Raw genomic sequence first — 18524 nt, 5'->3', positions numbered from 1 at the left:
TTCTCCTTTAAAAAGGATTTATATGTAATATTAAAAGATAATGAAAAGATTCTGTTTGCCAGTTTTGGTAAACGGCAGGGGAAGAAAAGGAAAGAAAAGAGATATATTCAGTTGGCCTCATGCTATCATCATTGGGTCTTATTTGGAAAGCTAAGTCTCTTCAGAGTAAACGTTTTTGCTTTTAAAAGTTTTGAGTTACCACTTTGGATAAATGAATACCTTGTGATCCCATTTATTTGGTGATATCCAGTGTTTTAAGCCTTTGATATTTGATGAACTTTCCAAAATCAAATTATAAAGTATGTCTTTTTCTGACCTAATTGATCTTTTAGATATTAGGTCCCTTGAAGTCCAAAAATGATGTGTTTGGCTTATTTGGTATAAACATTATATAAGAAGCATTATCATATATGAAATGATGTTTGGCTTTCTTTGGGCTATATTTGTGTAAATGTGCTGGTATATCTCCCAAAATTGTGTAAAACTCCTATAATTCTGATATAACCTAGTATATGTTATCAGTAATAATTGTAATTGTTATATTAAATTATTGTGTGTCACAGAGATTACAAATTTCACTATCAATTGTGTGTGTGTGTATATATATGTACATATATATACATATATATTCAAAAGTAAAAAAGCGTCCTCATTTAGAAGCACAAAGTCATGTTTTTAAATAATGAGACTGTCAAAGAAGAAGTTATTTGGGATTTAAAAGAATTATAACTGACCACTATTTAAAATGATACATATCAAAACCAAATAATAATTCAAATGCAAAAGTTTATTGAAAATTTAAACATATTTACAAATATTAGAGAAAAGCTGGAAATCAAAGACCTGTGTTTAATGTAAGAAGTTAGAAAAGAAATATCATTTCAACATCTTTAAGAAGTGTGAGTAAAAATGAGCCAGAAAAGTATGAAATCGACAATAAAGACTTAGAGCATCAAATGAAGTGAAACATGGTTCTCTAAAAGGTATAATATAATACATTTTTCACCCATAAAGTACATTAAAAAGAGAGGAGGACCTATAAATAATACTAGAATTGAAACCGGCATATCTATAGAGTCAGTACAGTTTTAAAAGTAATTCAGTGATTAAATTTTTCAACTATTTGAGAACAATATAAATAAACATGAAATAAACACAAGTTCTCAAACAAATTTATTACCTAAATTAACCCAAAGAGAAAAAAGTTTGAAGAGCCTTTTATAGACCTATAGTTATATAGTTAGAAATATATTTACAAAGTTTGTGGATATCAAGTTTTATAGGAACCTATTGTAAAAATGTATATATTTACAATTGTCCCTAGTTCCTGGTAAGTTTTCAAAATACTTGGAAGACCCCGGGTGATAAAAATGCCTTTATTATGTTAATGAGGTAACTTAATATGAACTATTCGATAGCTTCATCATCAGGGATGGACACAAGAAATATCAATCATGTTATTACTTGGTTGGAACTTTGGACCATCCCAACCTTCCAGGCTGGAGCTTCAGTTCAATCATGTGGCCAATAATTCCACTAAGTATACCTATCTAGTGAAAATTTCATAAAAACTCTGAACACTGAGGCTTAGTAGACCCTTGTGGTTGGCAAACACACTGATACCTATATACACAAATACCTATATACACAAACACCAGGTGATAACTTACCTGGATTCTATGAGGGTAGGAAATAGAAGCTCCACTCCCACCTTCTGAAAGTCTTCTCCATGTGTCTCTTCATGTGCTGTTCCTAATATGTATCCTTTATAATAAAGCTACAATTATAAGTATAGTGCTTCTGTCAGATTCTACAAGTCATTCTAGCAAATTGCCAAACCTGAGCAGATTGTGATAAACTCCAGATTTATGGTTGGTCATTCAGTAGTACAGATGACCTCCAAGACTTGTGACTGGTGTTTGAAGTAATGGCAGTCTTATGAAGAACTTTACCCTTAACTTGGTAGGATCTGCAGTCACTCTGTGCAGTTAGTGTCAAAATTGAGTTTAATTGTAATATACCCAATTGTCCTATTAATGTTAATAAGACTGTTCAACATCAATCCTCTGATACCAGAGGATTCTATAGTCAATAAAATTGTTCAGAGAATTAACAAAAATTCCATATCCCAACTTTCTTTTATGGCTGAAGAAATTGTGATTTTAAAATTTAAGTGACTTGCCTCAAATCAAATTTTTAGTAGGGAAGGATCTTGAATTGCTATCGAGCTCTTGAACTTGCAAACTCAAGTGCAAAACCTTTTTACCACACTCTGCTAATAACATCAAAGTATAAATTAGTAAGTTACAAAGAATTTAAAATGTTAGTAAATACAAGTAAAGCTTTAAAAAACTTTAATTTAACAATATCACAAGACTTGGAATTATTAAACTAACTTTGGCTATGGTTAAGTTTACAGAGAACATTCATACTATATCTACGTGTGAGTAGATAACTGTTGAAAGAATTGCTGCAAAATTGTTCTAATTATAATTTTTAGTTTAATGTATTATTTACTATTCTATGCAGCTGTCTTTGCAGTAATCCAAAACCAAATACAATATCAGTAAGGCCTTATTTATCCATAAGGAAAAGAGATAAACTTGACCTCAATCTTTGAGGTGATATGAATAACCGAGGACAAAATGAAATTATGTAATCTGAGAGAAGAGACATCAAATGTTTTCTTCGATAGAGGACTGGAAAAGGAAGATAATAATTTATGACCACATATAAGTTATATTGAAGCAATGGAAGAAAAAGTTCCAAAGCAAATTCATTGCAGTAGAACACTTACATGCAAGCAGAAATGTATATTCTGATTTAATTTTTTTAACCTTTGGCGTTTCTGTACTTTTAAAACCTATTTGTGTTTATACCAGTTAAATGATAGTCTGGTTTCTTTACTTCTTTCTGCTCTTTTCATTTTGTAAAAAAGATTAGAGATAGAGTTGGATTCAAAATTAAAAGGGTCAACGTATTGTATACTTTTTAAAATAAAGCTTTTGATTTAAATCCTGACTACTATTGATTATTCAATATCATTATATTGGAATAAAAATGAAATGGACAGTGAGAATGGAAAATGCACATAATATAATGAAAAAAGTAAAAACAGCTTGAATGAATTATTGTTGCTCTTGTGATGGGACATAATATTTAATCTATAATGGAACACAGATAATCAGACAGTGCACTTAAACAGAAGCTTTTTGCTAAAAAGATGACATCATGTAATTACAGTTTCAGTTAAAAAAAGAGGCTGATGTTTATTCCTGGATGTGTTTATCTGAAATATTATGGACGGTAAGTCAGTAAACTGAAGATTATTTGGGTTCTTAGAGCAATATATATACGTGTGTGTGTGTGTGTGTATTTTTATATATACATAAATACCTATACCTACACACACACACACACACACACACGCACACCTTTATACCAGAAAAAAACACTAGGGGAAAATAAATGTCTAAACTAGTAAATTTAGCTCATATGATATTTTGTTGCATTACTGAACAGTCATTAGTATATAACTTATAAGTGATTGAAATTATTACTAAAATATTTGCTATTTCTTAGAGTTTACATAGTTTCTTGGCTTTTTATAACCCATATTCTAGTTTTACATTTAAAAAATTAATTTTATAAATTAATTCTAAGACAAATATTCAGTGAATTGAGCCTTTTGAATAAAATAAATAATAATAATAATATAATTCATTATCTATCATACTGTCTATAATATTTAGGGACATATATTTTTCCTGAAAGCTTGACTGGCCACAAGCCCCTCTTATGAGTATATACAGTAAAAATAAGAGTTTAAAAGTGAGATAATTCTAAAATCACTGTAAATATGGACTCCACCAATAAGATAAATCTTTCACAAAACTTAAAAAAAAAAAAAGCCACATAGATTAGTTTGAGGATTGTTCACTCCAAGAGTAAAAATATATTTTTGTGTATCTTCAGGAAATAGTCAATTTAAAATTTAATCTCCAAAAAAATATTTTAAAAATTTGAAATTTTCACCCTCTTTTAAAAGTATATTAAATATGAATCGACTATCATAAAATATCAAAAATAATATTTTAATGAATTCTGGAAAACAATATAAAAATAATGGCAGTATTTTATGTATTCAAATTCTAAAAATGTATTCATTTACCAATTCATTCACCTAAAAAAAATTTGAGGAGCCTGACTTATCTCCCTGATTCTTTTAAGAGCTGAGAATAATTTCTTAGTCCATTTGTGTTGCTACAACAAAATATCGGAGACTGAGAAACTTATAAAGAACATAAATTTATTTTTTTCACAGTTCTAGAGGCTGGGAAGTCCAGGATCATGCCATGGGCAGGTTTGGTGTCCCATCTTCCAAATGGGAGAAATGCTGTGTCCTCACTTGGCTGAAGGCAGAAAAGGGAGAGAGCAAGATTGCTGAATGCTGCAGGAAGCCTCTTTCTTTTTTAGGACCTTTATCCAGTCTAGGAGAGGAGGAGTCCACATTGCCTAATAACCTCTCAAAAACAACACCTCCTAATGCTATCAATTGGCAACACTTGAATTCAGGAGCGGACGCATTCAAATCATGGCAGAGAGATAAGTAAAATCAGTCTCTACTGGGAAATTCGGACAAGAAAATCAAAAATTCATGCACAGGGTATTAGTACTACAATTATATTTATCTGTAGGGTTCTACAAAAGCCTGGTGTTGGGTACTCTGAATAAGTCAGGGGAGGCCAAGACTCAAAAGTAATAGGAAATGTTTGTATTATCCCAGGTATAAGGAAAGTGCTTTTCAGATATGTCAAAAGCAAGAAAACATTTAAAATAATGATAAGTAACTAGTGTAAGTTACTAATGTTAAGTAGTTAGACAAGGCTAATGATGTAAAAAGTATGTTAGACGGTTAAGGCATAGTTCAAGATCTAGTATGCCATGCTAAAAAAAAATCAATAGACAATAAAGAACTATCAAATGATTTGAATAGAGTAATACATGCATGATTGAATTTTTATTACAAGTACACTTTGAAAACAGTGTGGATAATAAAATTAAGAAGACAAGTGACAAATTCTGTACAGAGAGATGAGAAAGAAAAAAATCATTTAAGAGGTATTTTCTACTAGGATTCTTAATTTACTGTGTGAGAAAATGAACTAAGACAATAAAGCTAAGAGCAGAAATTGGTAAAATAGAAAACACATGCAATAAAATGTACAAAATTATAAAATTTAACTTTTTGAAAACTAATAAAATTGATAAAACACACAAAAAATTTACTAGATATAAAAAGAAAGATAGGACATATAATTAGTATCATCAGTACAAAAGGAAAATTTTCATATATTAAAAAGAATACAGGACAATATATCTGCCGAAAAACTTCACACTTGATAAACTGAACATACTTATCAAATCTTGGATAAACATGATCTATCACAACTGTCACAAGAACCTATAGAAAATGTGAAATGTAGGTAGTATCCTATAACTTAAAAAGGAGTCAAAATTGAAGTCTAGAAGTTAGTAATGGATACCGTCTTTCCTTAAAAATTTAAGCAAGGAAAAACAACAGTATTTTTATCTACTTATCCAGAAAAAAAGAAAATATTTCTGAAAATGTTTTATGAGGCCAGTATAACATAGATTCTAAAATATGACAGACAGCACAAAATATAATGTAACACCACAAATCTCAATGTAAATTCTCATGAAAGAGTATCAAACAACCTAACAATAATCTAGTAATGTAGAAAAGAATAATGCATTCTAACCGACTTGAGTTTATTCCAGAAACGCATGTGGTATTTTATTTAAAATAATGTAATTCAACGAATTAGAACAAGGTAAACAGTAATGTTTAATTCAGTTTATAAAGAAAATTATTTTATAACATTCAATATCCATTTGATAAAGGATATCTACAGAAAGTCTTACACTAAAAAACATACTCATGTTAAAAATTGTAAAAGCTTTTCCAGTGGACTAGGATGGCCAGTGTCAACATTTCTATTCAATTTTGACCTGGAGGTCATAGATAGATAGTGTAAAAAGGCAAGGAAAAAGTATGTGCTGATTGGTAGAAAAAATTAAAACTGTCATTATTTCCAGACTACATTTTCTTACATGTAATTAAATGTAATTAAAATATTTCAAAAGGATCTACAGGTGCCTCTACACGTAATTAAAATATTTCAAAAGGAAAATGAGCACATTGCAGGATACAAGACCAACACAGACGATTCAATTAGAGATGCTCCTGAAATTATGATGGCATTATGTCCTGAAAAAGCCATCATTAAGTGAAAAATATATTAAGTAAAAAATGCATTAAATATAGCTAACCTCCAGAAGATTAGACTGCCCTCCCTTAATCATGCTCAGAACACTTACCTTAGCCTACTCTGGAACCAAGCCTATTTGATAATATAATGTTGCATATCTCATGTAATTTATTGAATACTCTACTGAAAGTGAAAAACAGAATGGTTATAAAGGTACTCAAAGTATAGTATTGACTATGTATTGCTTCTGCACCATTATAAGGTTGAAAAATTGTAAGTTAAACTTTCATAAGTTGGAGACCATCTGTACATGTATACATATCAGTAACAAATTTAAACTTAAAAATATATATGACCTTAAAATAAAATCATAAAACATCAATTATCTAAGAAAAACTTAGCAAAATATGTGAGTTCTCTATGCAGAAGGCCATAGACCATCAGTGTGATAAATTAAATTATTTTATTTCAAATATATGAAAATATTAAGTTGAATTATATAACATAATTTAATGCATCATAAAATGTTGAATATCAGTAATTTATTTTAATATTCAATGTTGTAAAGATGTCAAATCTTTCCAAATTGATCTATTAATTGAAAAATATCAATAAAAATATCAATAGTATGTTTGCATAAATTGATATCTATTTGTTATTTTTAAATAGAAACAACTAAAGACAAAAAGAGAAACATAAAGCAGAACATTGATGTGTTTACGTTACTGGAGCTCAAGACATATTATAAATTATTGTTATTAAAATATAATATTGACATAAACAACTAGAACATAGGAAGTTCCAAAATAAACAATTTACACAAGCATATTTGTTTTATGACAAACATGTCATTACATAAAAGAGAAGATATTTTCATTTACACAAGCATATTTGTTTTATGACAAACATGTCATTACATAAAAGAGAAAAGAAGATATTTTCAATAATGTTGAGTCATTTGAGTTTCCACAAGTGTGAAAACAGAAAACAAATTATACTCTTTTTTGTATGGTATAATAAATGCAAACCAATTTCATATAGTCCAAAGACCGGAGTGTGAAAATTAAAATTATAAAGTTTCTAGAAGATAACATGTGAGAATATTTTCATGACTTTAATGAAGTAAAATATTTCTTTAAAACAAAACTCTAAAGGCAAGCTATAAACAAAGAATGACAAATTGACCTACATTAAAATGAAGAATTTTTGTTCATTTATAAGTATTAATGCAGGAATGAAAAGGGAAGGGCAAGCCATGGAGGGTGAGTCCATAATTGTGATACTTATACCCAAGAAAGGGCTACATGTTCACACAAAAATAACTACAAGAAAATAAGAAGACAATCAATAGAAAAGTGGTCGACAGACTTGAAATAGCGCTTCATAAATAATATCTAATATAATATGAAGACAAGAAAGGGGAACACTTGCATTAGTCATCATAGAAATGTAAATTGAAACCAGTGTGAGACATTAATACGTAGTCCCCTGAGAATTGATGAAATTATGAATACAAAGTGACCTGAAGCAATAACTGCTATCATCAGCTTATGTGAGTAACAATTGTTTAAAAACTCTCTTGGGAAAATGTGTAGCAAGTTTACTACTTAAGATGATATAATATAACAACCTTATTGCCTTATACGAACATATGTCTCAAAATTTTCTGTACAGTAATGTGCTCAGTAGAATTATTTTTAGTTGCCTCAGATAAAAACAACCAAATCATTCATCACTATTATAAGTAAATTTTAGCACATTCTTAAAATACAATACTGTGTGAGAAAGATTAAACTTTATCTACATGTAACTAGAGTGTTTTATAATACCTAAAGATTATTTGGAAGGTGAGATGTAACACAGTAACACTGGAATAGATGAAAGGCAGACCTTTTATTAATTACAATTCTGAATGTGAGAAGGCTACAAGGCAGAGCATCTCAGAGGTTGCACTGGGGGACACAGTGACAGTAAACTGGATCTGAGCTGTATAAACAGCTCATGTACCTCAAATGGCTAGGGCTAGCTGGGTTTGGCGGGGTCCCTGTGGATTATCTAATAGAAATAATTTCAGTGGGTTCTGGAGCTTTGGTTTGTCCTTAGCTGCCTGCTACCTGGCCCTGGGATGATTAAGGTGCATACATTCCCAGAGTTGGAGAATCTAATAGAGGAAACAGAGTGTGGACTTCATCGGCTGCTCAAGAAGGGGAAAGGGCTGCTCTTTAGCTAGGACTTCAAATCAGGGTCAAGATAGCTTAATTAAAAAACAAACTATATAACACTACAAATTACCAAGGTATAATGTTAGTTTCATTTTTTAAAAAGCTGAAGGAAATATGCTGTACAATTTAATTTACATAAAAATAAATTTTAAGGCAATGTTTTATGTATGTGTTTAGAAGTCAAAATAGTAATTTCCATTGGAGAGTAGAGATACTCTTAGGGTATGAGTATGAGCTGGATTTGGGGGATCTGGTATAACTCCTTCTTCATCTGTGTAATGTTTCACTTTTTGCAATTTATTAAGCTGTACAGTTATACACTTCTGTGTGTTAGTCTTTTCCCTACAGAAAACTTACATGTATATACATTTGTGTAACCGGTCACTCATACAAGTTAAATAAATTGTTTAAAAGGCTGACTTTAACTCAAATAAATATGTTATGCCATCAAATAAAAAATATACTGGGAAACCCAATTCATTCATTTTATGAGAAGTGATTTGTTCAGGAGAGCTGCTAATTTGTTATCTCTCCAAAATAGAATTTATTATAATTAATTAGACAAAGAGCATAACAAAAAGGGCAATCCACAGAAGAATTTGTTTTTCCCATCAGTCTTGTATTAGATAAAATGCATTTATGTTTCTAGTAAAATGGCCACAATAATTATTGCAGAAAACACTACTAGAAGAGAGAATTAGATAGAAACCAGAAACAGAGAGCAAATTAACTGAAGAAGTCTTAACACTTGGAAAAAAATACTTTAATGACTCACAACTAAATGGCAATAATCAATAATAAGCATCATTTTGTCTAAATGCTATCTTAACAGTAACATTAATCTCATTTCATCCTGAAAGTGGCTCAGGAAAAAATGTTTAAAGATGAGATCAAACTGTAATTGTTATGGATGACTACATAAGGTAATTCTTGACGATACGGAGAATAGTGGTTTATGAGGCTTCTTGCTGAGCACTCCTCAAATGGCAAGTAGAAAGTAAGACATTATATTCTATTTGATCCAGGACTATACAGACTATGCCTATTTTCCATCACAAGAATTAATAATAATCCCTTTCCCTCTCAAAAGTATTCCTGTGTGGACTAAAATTATATGATTACTCCCCAAGCAACAAATTATCTATGAATTTCTCTGTTCTTCAAGTATTAGTGATAAACCACTTTTAATATTCAAGAGTCCTTACTATTAATTTCATCTGGGTATCAACCCATAAAACTCTAACTGATTAAAATATGCCAGATTTCATAACTTACTACTATTAATAGAAATCTATGGAAACTAAAAGTCAGTTGATGTTCCAAATTTCCTAGTGGTAATTTTCAAATGTTTTCTACTCATACAATGTTCAGAATTTAACACAGTGAGTAACTAATTGTGTTGAGTTTGAAGTTACGGCAAATTGTTTACCGCTTGGTATTATTCAGCAAATGAATACATATAAATTTTTATGTTCTTTAGCACTCCTAAACTGCAAATCCTTGTTTCTGAGTTAACATTTTATTGGCAGACAGTGGCTATATCCCTATAAGTCGTGAGTAATATTTTCTAGTTTGTTTATAGAAAGTAAATATGCATAGAATAATCTTCCAATCAGGTATATGGTTAGACAAGTAAAACTCTTTGAATTTGTAATTTGCCAAATGATTTGGAACGAATATTAATTTTAGTATGTAATGCAGATATTATAATTTGCAAAGACATCTCAGAGTACAATTAAAATAATTACTTTCTCATTTACTAAATGATCATAAAATATTTTAGTGTATGTATAATTGAATGTCTAGTTATAACTCTATATTAAGAGATAAGCTGTTTTGCAGCTTTGTAGTTTAGCTATATTTTCCAGCAATTTACATATTTGATATTACTTATAATAAAAACATTTCTTATGGAAGTATTGAAATTTTTAATCTTAATGTGTAATTGGTATGTAGAACATATTTTAAAAAGTCTTATGATTTAAATATGTTGGGAGAAAATGCTATGGATATTTTTTAATTAGAGTGAAGAATACACTAAAGAAAAAGCCACTTTATTACCTTTTTCCATTTGATTACAAAAATAATCAAATGGCACTTTTTTGTTTGTTTGTTTGTTTGTTTTTGAGATGGAGTCTCTCTGTCGCCCAGGCTGGAGTGCAGTGGCGCTATCTCGGCTCACTGCAAGCTCCGCCTCCTGGGTTCACACCATTCTCCTGCCTCAGCCTCACCAGTAGCTAGGACTACAGAAGCCCGCCACCACGCTTGGCCAATTTTTTGTATTTTTAGTAGAAACAGGTTTCACCATTTTAGCCAGAATGGTCTCGATCTCCTGACCTCGTGATTCACCCGCCTCGGCCTCCCAAAGTGCTGGGATTATAGGCATGAGCCACCGTGCCCAACCGGCACTTTCTTTAGTTGACCATTTCTTTACATGTCATGTCATTGAATATTCTTTGTTCCTATGTCTTTAAATAAAATCTGTTTAATTATATAGTGATATTTATAAGTAGACTTTGACTCATACACATTAAAAGATTGCAGTAACTATTTGGTTGGATAGTAGAAATAAAAAAGATATACAGCATTATGTATTTCTTTAGAAAAATTCACAAAATTGCAGTTCAAATTTAAGGTGTCTGCAAAGTCTCTCATATATACATTTACCTCCTCATAGTGATTACCATATATATATCTATATATGTGGTATATACTATATATATTTTATATGTACTATATATGTATATATACATCTATATCTATATATACCATATATGTATATATACATCAATATCTATATATACTATATATGGTATGTACTATATATGTATATATACATATATACACCTAGAGAGAGATATATAGTTATATATAATATATTGACACATATTATATATTATTATGTATCATATGATATATGGTATATTATATATATATAATTTGTTTTCTTTTTTCACACTAATGGAAACTCAGATGACTCAGCAACATTGCAAATATCTTCTTTTCTATGTAATGCCATGTTTGTCATAAACAGATATGCTTGAGTAAATTATTTTTATTTTTGTACTTCCTATCGATCTACTTGTTCACGTAAACTAGTTATGTTTTGTAGTTTACCATATATATGGTGTATATATGGTATATAATAATATGTATATATACTATATGTATGGTATGTACTATATACTATATATGGTATGTATACTATATATGGTGCATACTATATATACATACATATATAAAATATATACTATATATGTTATATATGCATATATATACCATGGTAATATATACGGTTATATATATTGTATATATGATAATATATGTTATATATGGTTATATATTGATCTGTTAATCACTATGAGGAGGTAAATGTGATGCAGAACATGAAACCTAGATAACTTGGACAGTTGTCTTGGAAAAGGCTCCATGTCTAATAAGTACCCACTGATTCTTCAAGCCTTTTAGTCTACAAAGAAAATTCATTAATGTTGTTTTTAATGCAAAAGATAACCTTCGAAGGAAAGGCTCTAAGTCAAGTGGAACTTGGATTAGTTTGTCTTCCAAATATTTATTTTTATTTATAATAACTCCAAGTGAGAACTGATTTAAGCTAGTAGACACATTTTTATTAAAATCAATAACTTTGATCTTTTTAAATATTTCTTTTTATTTTACATTCTGGGATACATATGCAGGATGTGCAAGTTTGTTACAAAGGTAAACGTGTGCTATGGTGAATTGCTGCACCTGTCAAGCCGTCTCTGAGGTACTAAGTTCTGCAAGGGCATTAGCTATTTATCCTGATGCTCTCCCTCCCCCTGCCTGCCCTCACCACCGACAGGACCCAGTGTATGTTGTTCCCCTTCCTGTGTCCATGTGTTCTCATTGTTCAGCTCCCACTTATAAGTGAGAAAAATGTTGTGCTTGGTTTTCTGTTTCTGTGTTAGTTTGCTGAGGATAATGGCTTCCAGCTCCATTCACATGCCTGCAAAAGACATGATGCCATTGTTTTTTATGCTGCATAGCATTCCATGGTGTATATAAACCACATTTTCTTTATTCAGTCTCTCATTGATGGACATTTGGGTTGATTCTGTGTCTTTGCTATTGTGAATTGTGCCACAATGACCATATACATGTATGCTTCTTTATAGTAAAATAATTTATATTTCTTTGGGTATATACCCAGTAATGCGATTGCTGGGTCAAATGGTATTTCTGGTTCTAGGTCTTTGAGAAATCACCACACTGTTTTCTTACACAACGGTTGAACTAATTTACATTCCCATCGACAGTGTAAAAGTGTTCCTATTTCTTCACAGACTTGCCAGCATCTGTTGTTTCTTGACTTTTTAGTAATTGCTATTCCGACTGGCATGAGATGGTATTTCATTGTGGTTTTGATTTGCATTTCTCTAATGATCAGTGAGGTTAAGTTTTTTCTTTTTCATATGGTTTTTGGCCACATAAATGTCTTCATTTGTAAAGTGCCTGTTCATGTATTTTGCCCACTTCTTAATGGGATTTTTTTTTCTTTTAAATTTGTTTAAGTTCCTTGTAGATTCTAGATAATAGACCTTGGTTAGATGCATAGATTGCAAAAATTTTCTTCCATTCTGTAGGTTGTCTGCTCACTCTGATGATAATTTCTTTTGCTGTGCTGAACCTCTTAAGCTTAATTAGATCCCATATATCAATTTTTGCTTTTGTTGCAATTGTTTTTGGTGTTTTCTTCATGAAATCTTTGCTTGTACTTATGTCCTGAATGGCATTGCCTCAATTTTCTTATATGGTTTTTACAGTTTTGGGTTTTACATTTAAGTCTTTAATCCATCTTGAACTAATGTTTGCATAAGGTGTAAGGAAGGGGGTCCAGTTTCAATTTTCTGCATACAGCTAACCAGTTTTCCCAATACCATTTATTAAATCAGGGATCCTTTTTCCATTGCTTGTTTTTGTCAGGTTTGTTGAAGATCAGATGGTTGTAGGTGCTTGTTCTCATTTCTGAGATCTCTATTATGTTCCATTGATCTATGTGTCTGTTTTTGTACCAGTACCATGTTGCTTTGGTTACCATAGCTTTTTAGCATAGTTTGAAGTTGGGTAGCATGGTGTCTCCAGCTTTGTTCTTTTTGCTTAGGATGTTCTTGGCTGCACAGACTCTTTTTTGGTTTCATATGAATATTAAATTAGATTTTTCTAATTCTGTGAAGAATGTCAATGGTAGTTTAATGGGAATAGCATTGTATCTATTATTACATTGGACAGTATGGCCGTTTTCACTATATTGATTCTTCCTATCCATGAGCATGAAATGTTTTTCCATTTGTTTATGTCCTCTCTTATTTCCTTGAGCAGTGATTTGTATTCTCTTTAAACAGGCCCATTACTTTCCTTGTTAGCTGTATTCCTAGGTATATTATTCTCTTTTTAGCAATTGTGAATGGGATTTCATTCATAATTTAGCTCTCTGCTTGTCTATTGGTGTAAAAATATGGAATGCTTCATGAATTTATGTGTCATCCTTGTACAGGAGCCGTGCTAGTCTTCTCTGTTATCATTCCAATATTATTATATGTGCTGCCAAAGTGAGCACAACTTTGATTCTTTATTCATCATTTCATTCTCTAAATTTGATTTGGGAAGAACAAATGTGAGGCTAACATTGGGGATATGAGAAATTTTTCTAAACATTCCAGAAATTTATTTTCACCAAATTGTGTAACAGAGGGCACAGTGTGGACAAGATTTTTTTTAAAACAAACTTTATGAGTTTTGTAAGAATGCTGATACAGTATATTTTTATGTCAATATAATTTTGTAAATTAATGTTTATTTTTGTAGCAAATACAATATATAATTTTAATACACCACTTAACTTTGTAATTACTATTCTACCAAATAAATATTTATAGATATAGAGAAATAATAAATAATATGTGATCATAGAGAAAAATCAATGAAACTGGAATATAACAGATTTATTTTGTTTAGCTATGAAAATTGTGATCTTACAGACTGGGTCCTCTCAAAGACTTGCTATTATGGCTTTTTAAATTCTCATTATTTTTCATTTTGGGCAAAGGGATTTATTCTGCTTAGGAGACTATTTAGTTGCTGGATAGTATGGAAGTAAAGACTTTGGATAAGGCAATCTGGGACATCATGCCTTGGAATTTTTCCAGACTGTAGGCTTAAGTAAAGAAGAAAGATGTTCATGTCTGTATGATGTCTCACAGTTTACTAGCATAAACAAAGAAGAAAAGATTGAGAAATGGTCTCCATGTGTATTAAGCTCTGCTGTAATATTTGCTTATAAATACAAATTTATTCTGAGGCAATTGATATACTAATGAACAATTTTAGAATAATGCACATTTCACATTTGCTTATGCATTATTTCATGTGTGGGAAATTAAATGAATGTGGAAAATTGCTCACAACCAAATCAATTCACAGACACACATAGACACAAATACACACACCATACCTCTTAAACATCTACCACTGCCATTGTGTCACATGGTCTTACAGCATAACACTCCATCAAATTTCAGATTATCATCCATCCATCACTTCAGAATAACTCACAACCTGTAATCCTTCCACAGGTAAACTTCAAGTATTTTCTATATATTATGGATTTATTAAAAAATGATCATATGTAAAACTCTGGGACACTTAATTAGGATTCCGCATTTTAAAAATGTGTTTTTCTAAGTTTTCAACATTATTCCATAAGCCCCCTAGTTTTCTCAGTGCACAGTCTTGCATAAGAACTTATATTTTGTGCTAGAGCACAAACTGATTATAGCAAAACTGATTATAGAAAAGTACATAGATGTACTTTGCATATAAAATAGTAAGAGATTCCAAACATTTTCACAACTCAACTCAAATGGAAGAACATTAATAAAATAAATTCAGGGTTCCAAAATGGCAGCATAGAAGAAAACTGTCTTCTCTCTCCACAAAGAAAACCAAAACCAAATAAACAACATTGAGTTTATCACCAGAAATAACTCAGGGCTCAAAATGAAGAAAGTATAGTTTGTGGGGTCACAGAGAAGTGAAAATCTCTGAGCAGGTGGTAAGTGAATTGGACTTCCACATCCATAACGCTCGCACGCTCATTCTGCCCAGCACCAAGGGTGCAGAAAATTTTCCACCAACTCATTGTTTCTACACTGTAAAAAGTTAGATGAAGGTGAACAACCAGCTTCCCCATCATGTTCAGTTCCCTTATAGGATATCTATGCTGCCTTAATACATAGGAAGCAGTGTGAGTGCCTGAAGACAGTTGTATCACTGAAGACAAGAAGAGAAAATAGGTGAAGATGGGACTACCATCCTCAGCCCTGGAAACAAAAATAAGAAGGTAAGCACATACATTAATTAATTAATTAATTAATTAATTAATTAATTCAGAAATTAAAGTCTTAACTAAAACTTCCCAGCAGAAACATGAAAATATTCATATATAACTATCTGTCTATCTGCGAATGATATGTGATATGTGACATTTGATATATAGGTATAAATATATAAGTTTATACATTTATATTTATATATGTATATGCTATTAACTTGGTTACATTCATCCATGCCTATAAGAATAGAAAGAAGCACCAATGATCTTTTTATATTAATCTCACAAATACACACACAAAACAAACCTTAAAAAAATCTGTGAACTTGTGATAAAATACATGCTAATTAACAGTGATATCTGAGTCACATGTTGTAAGTAATAAAACAATCACACTTATAGATCAATGTAATAATTGAAGGTTTTAAAAATAGGACATAAGAATTTATGAAGGTTTAATATTTCATAAGACACTATTGTTTTAATGGCATTTATAAGTCCAGCAGTCTTGATGACAAAAACTAAAACATTTACATAATTAATAGCACAAATCAGAGGTTAATAAACTAATTCATAATCAGACAGAGAGTAAATATTTTCAGTTTTGCAAGCTGCATGGTCTCTGCTGTAACTACTCAGTTCTGCCTTTGTAGCAAGAAAGCAATCAGAGACAATATGTAAACAATTTGGCATGACAATGTTCCAATTAAATTTTATTGATTGAAACAAGCAGCCTGACTGGACTTCAATTCATTGATGCCTGGTGCAAACCATAATCATTTAATTTATTACAAATATGATAATTACTAACATTTGAATTCATATTTGAAATTTAGAGAGTTCTATCACATACTGTTTTAAATTTAAAACTTGCCAAATCTTCACCATATGTATACTATTATTAATTCTAGATGAAGACATTGTGTCTTGATCAGGTTGAATAATTTGATTAAATACCACAAAATTATGTAGTTATGAATTAGATACAAAAAATGATAATTTTAACTCACTATTATTCTCAATACTATGCTTAGGAAGCTATGTAGTTTACTGGAAAATAAGACATATTAGTACTTAGGGAAATTTATTTTAAATTTATGTTTTAAATTATATTTCTTAAATGGTGATTTAAATAGAGGATATCGAATAACAGGTTAGATAAACAGCTCATTAATATTATACTCACCTCTCATGGTTCAGGCATCAGATAGAAAGATTTATCTGATAAACTATATAAGGTCATGGCAAGAAACACAATATAAAACCAGGTATTTAAACAGCAAACATTTTTAAGCCCTACTAAAATATTTAAGAATAAAATACTCAAGTAAAGAATTAAACTTTAGACACAATGTTTGGCATATAATCCAACTAATAGAACCTAATGACTATAATCACTAAGTATAACCATGTGTAACTTTTTTGAAAATAAATATTTGCAATACTTTTACAAATTATCAGAAAATGTAAGACAGCTGTTTTATTTTTTGATTAAGCTGAATTTTAAATAAAAATAAAAGAATAATACATTATTGGACTGTTTGTTCTAACATTTCAATTTTGTTTGCTACATCGTATTCAGAATATTGATGACTGGGGCTGTTGTCAAATGAACTACTCACCCGTAATCTATTACTATAAAAATGGCATGTAATAGATTTTTACTCAGGTACCTTTACCAGCCAATATTCTTTTAGAATTTCAAAAGTACATTGTAATATACAGTTGAAATATCTTTCATTATTAAGCTTGATGTTTGAGATATAGTCCACAAATTTTGAATCTCATATTGATATATTGAATAAACTGATACTTTATTTCATAAATCTTATAACCATTTATATAATACAAAATTATTCCCCAGAATAAAAATAATCTTGTTGCTATTCAAATCTGTTTTCTTATAATTATGTTGAACATATTTTAAATTTCAAAATTGTGATTTTTTATTCTTATAAAATATGTTATTGCTATGATTTTCTTTATAAACTTTGCTGCAGATTAAATATATAGGATGTTTCAAAATATATAAGAATATTACTCAATAAAATATAGTTTCAACAACCTATAGATATTAAGATAGATTTGCAAATATAAAAAAAATATTTTATTTAATGTAGAGCATTTCATCACATTGCCACTTCTATTAGACTTTGAAATTATTTCACTAAATTTTCATTTCCAAGTGTGTCACTTTTAAGTTGTAGGTAAATGTAAAAATAACCAAAATAAGAACATTCTTAAAATTGTTTAGAAATCTAATAATAAAGACATTGTCTAGGATGTGTAACAATATGATTTATTAATACATTTGTTAATAGATCTATGCTTCTTAAAAATTATTGAAAGTTTTTTGTTTGTTTGTTTGTTTTTCCTCTCAAAGCAAGCCTGTTCAACAAGTGGGCCACATGTGGCCCAGGGCAGCTTTGAATACAGTCCAACACAAATTTGTAAACTTTCTAAAAACATTATGAGATTTTGTTGAGGTTTTCTTTTCTTTTTCTTTTCTTTTTTTTTTTTTTTTTTAGCTTATCAGCTATTGTTAGTGTTAGTGTATTTTATTTGTGAGCCAAGGCAATTTTTCTTCTTCCAACGTGGCCTAGGGAGCCCAAAAGTTTGGATGTACACCTCTATCTT

General features: G+C 30.2%; 1 non-coding gene across 1 annotated transcript; it reads right to left on the bottom strand.

The window, feature by feature from the left end:
• Positions 1–14006: 14006 nt before the first annotated feature.
• On the bottom strand, positions 14007–14114 carry LOC114678645 (U6 spliceosomal RNA). Its single transcript, XR_003730060.2, has one exon. It is a non-coding gene; the product is annotated as a U6 spliceosomal RNA (small nuclear RNA).
• Positions 14115–18524: the final 4410 nt, after the last annotated feature.

Source organism: Macaca mulatta, chromosome 5, assembly GCF_049350105.2.
Source record: "Macaca mulatta isolate MMU2019108-1 chromosome 5, T2T-MMU8v2.0, whole genome shotgun sequence".
NCBI classification, from domain to species: Eukaryota; Metazoa; Chordata; class Mammalia; order Primates; family Cercopithecidae; genus Macaca; species Macaca mulatta.
This window is presented reverse-complemented; position numbering and strand designations above follow the sequence as displayed.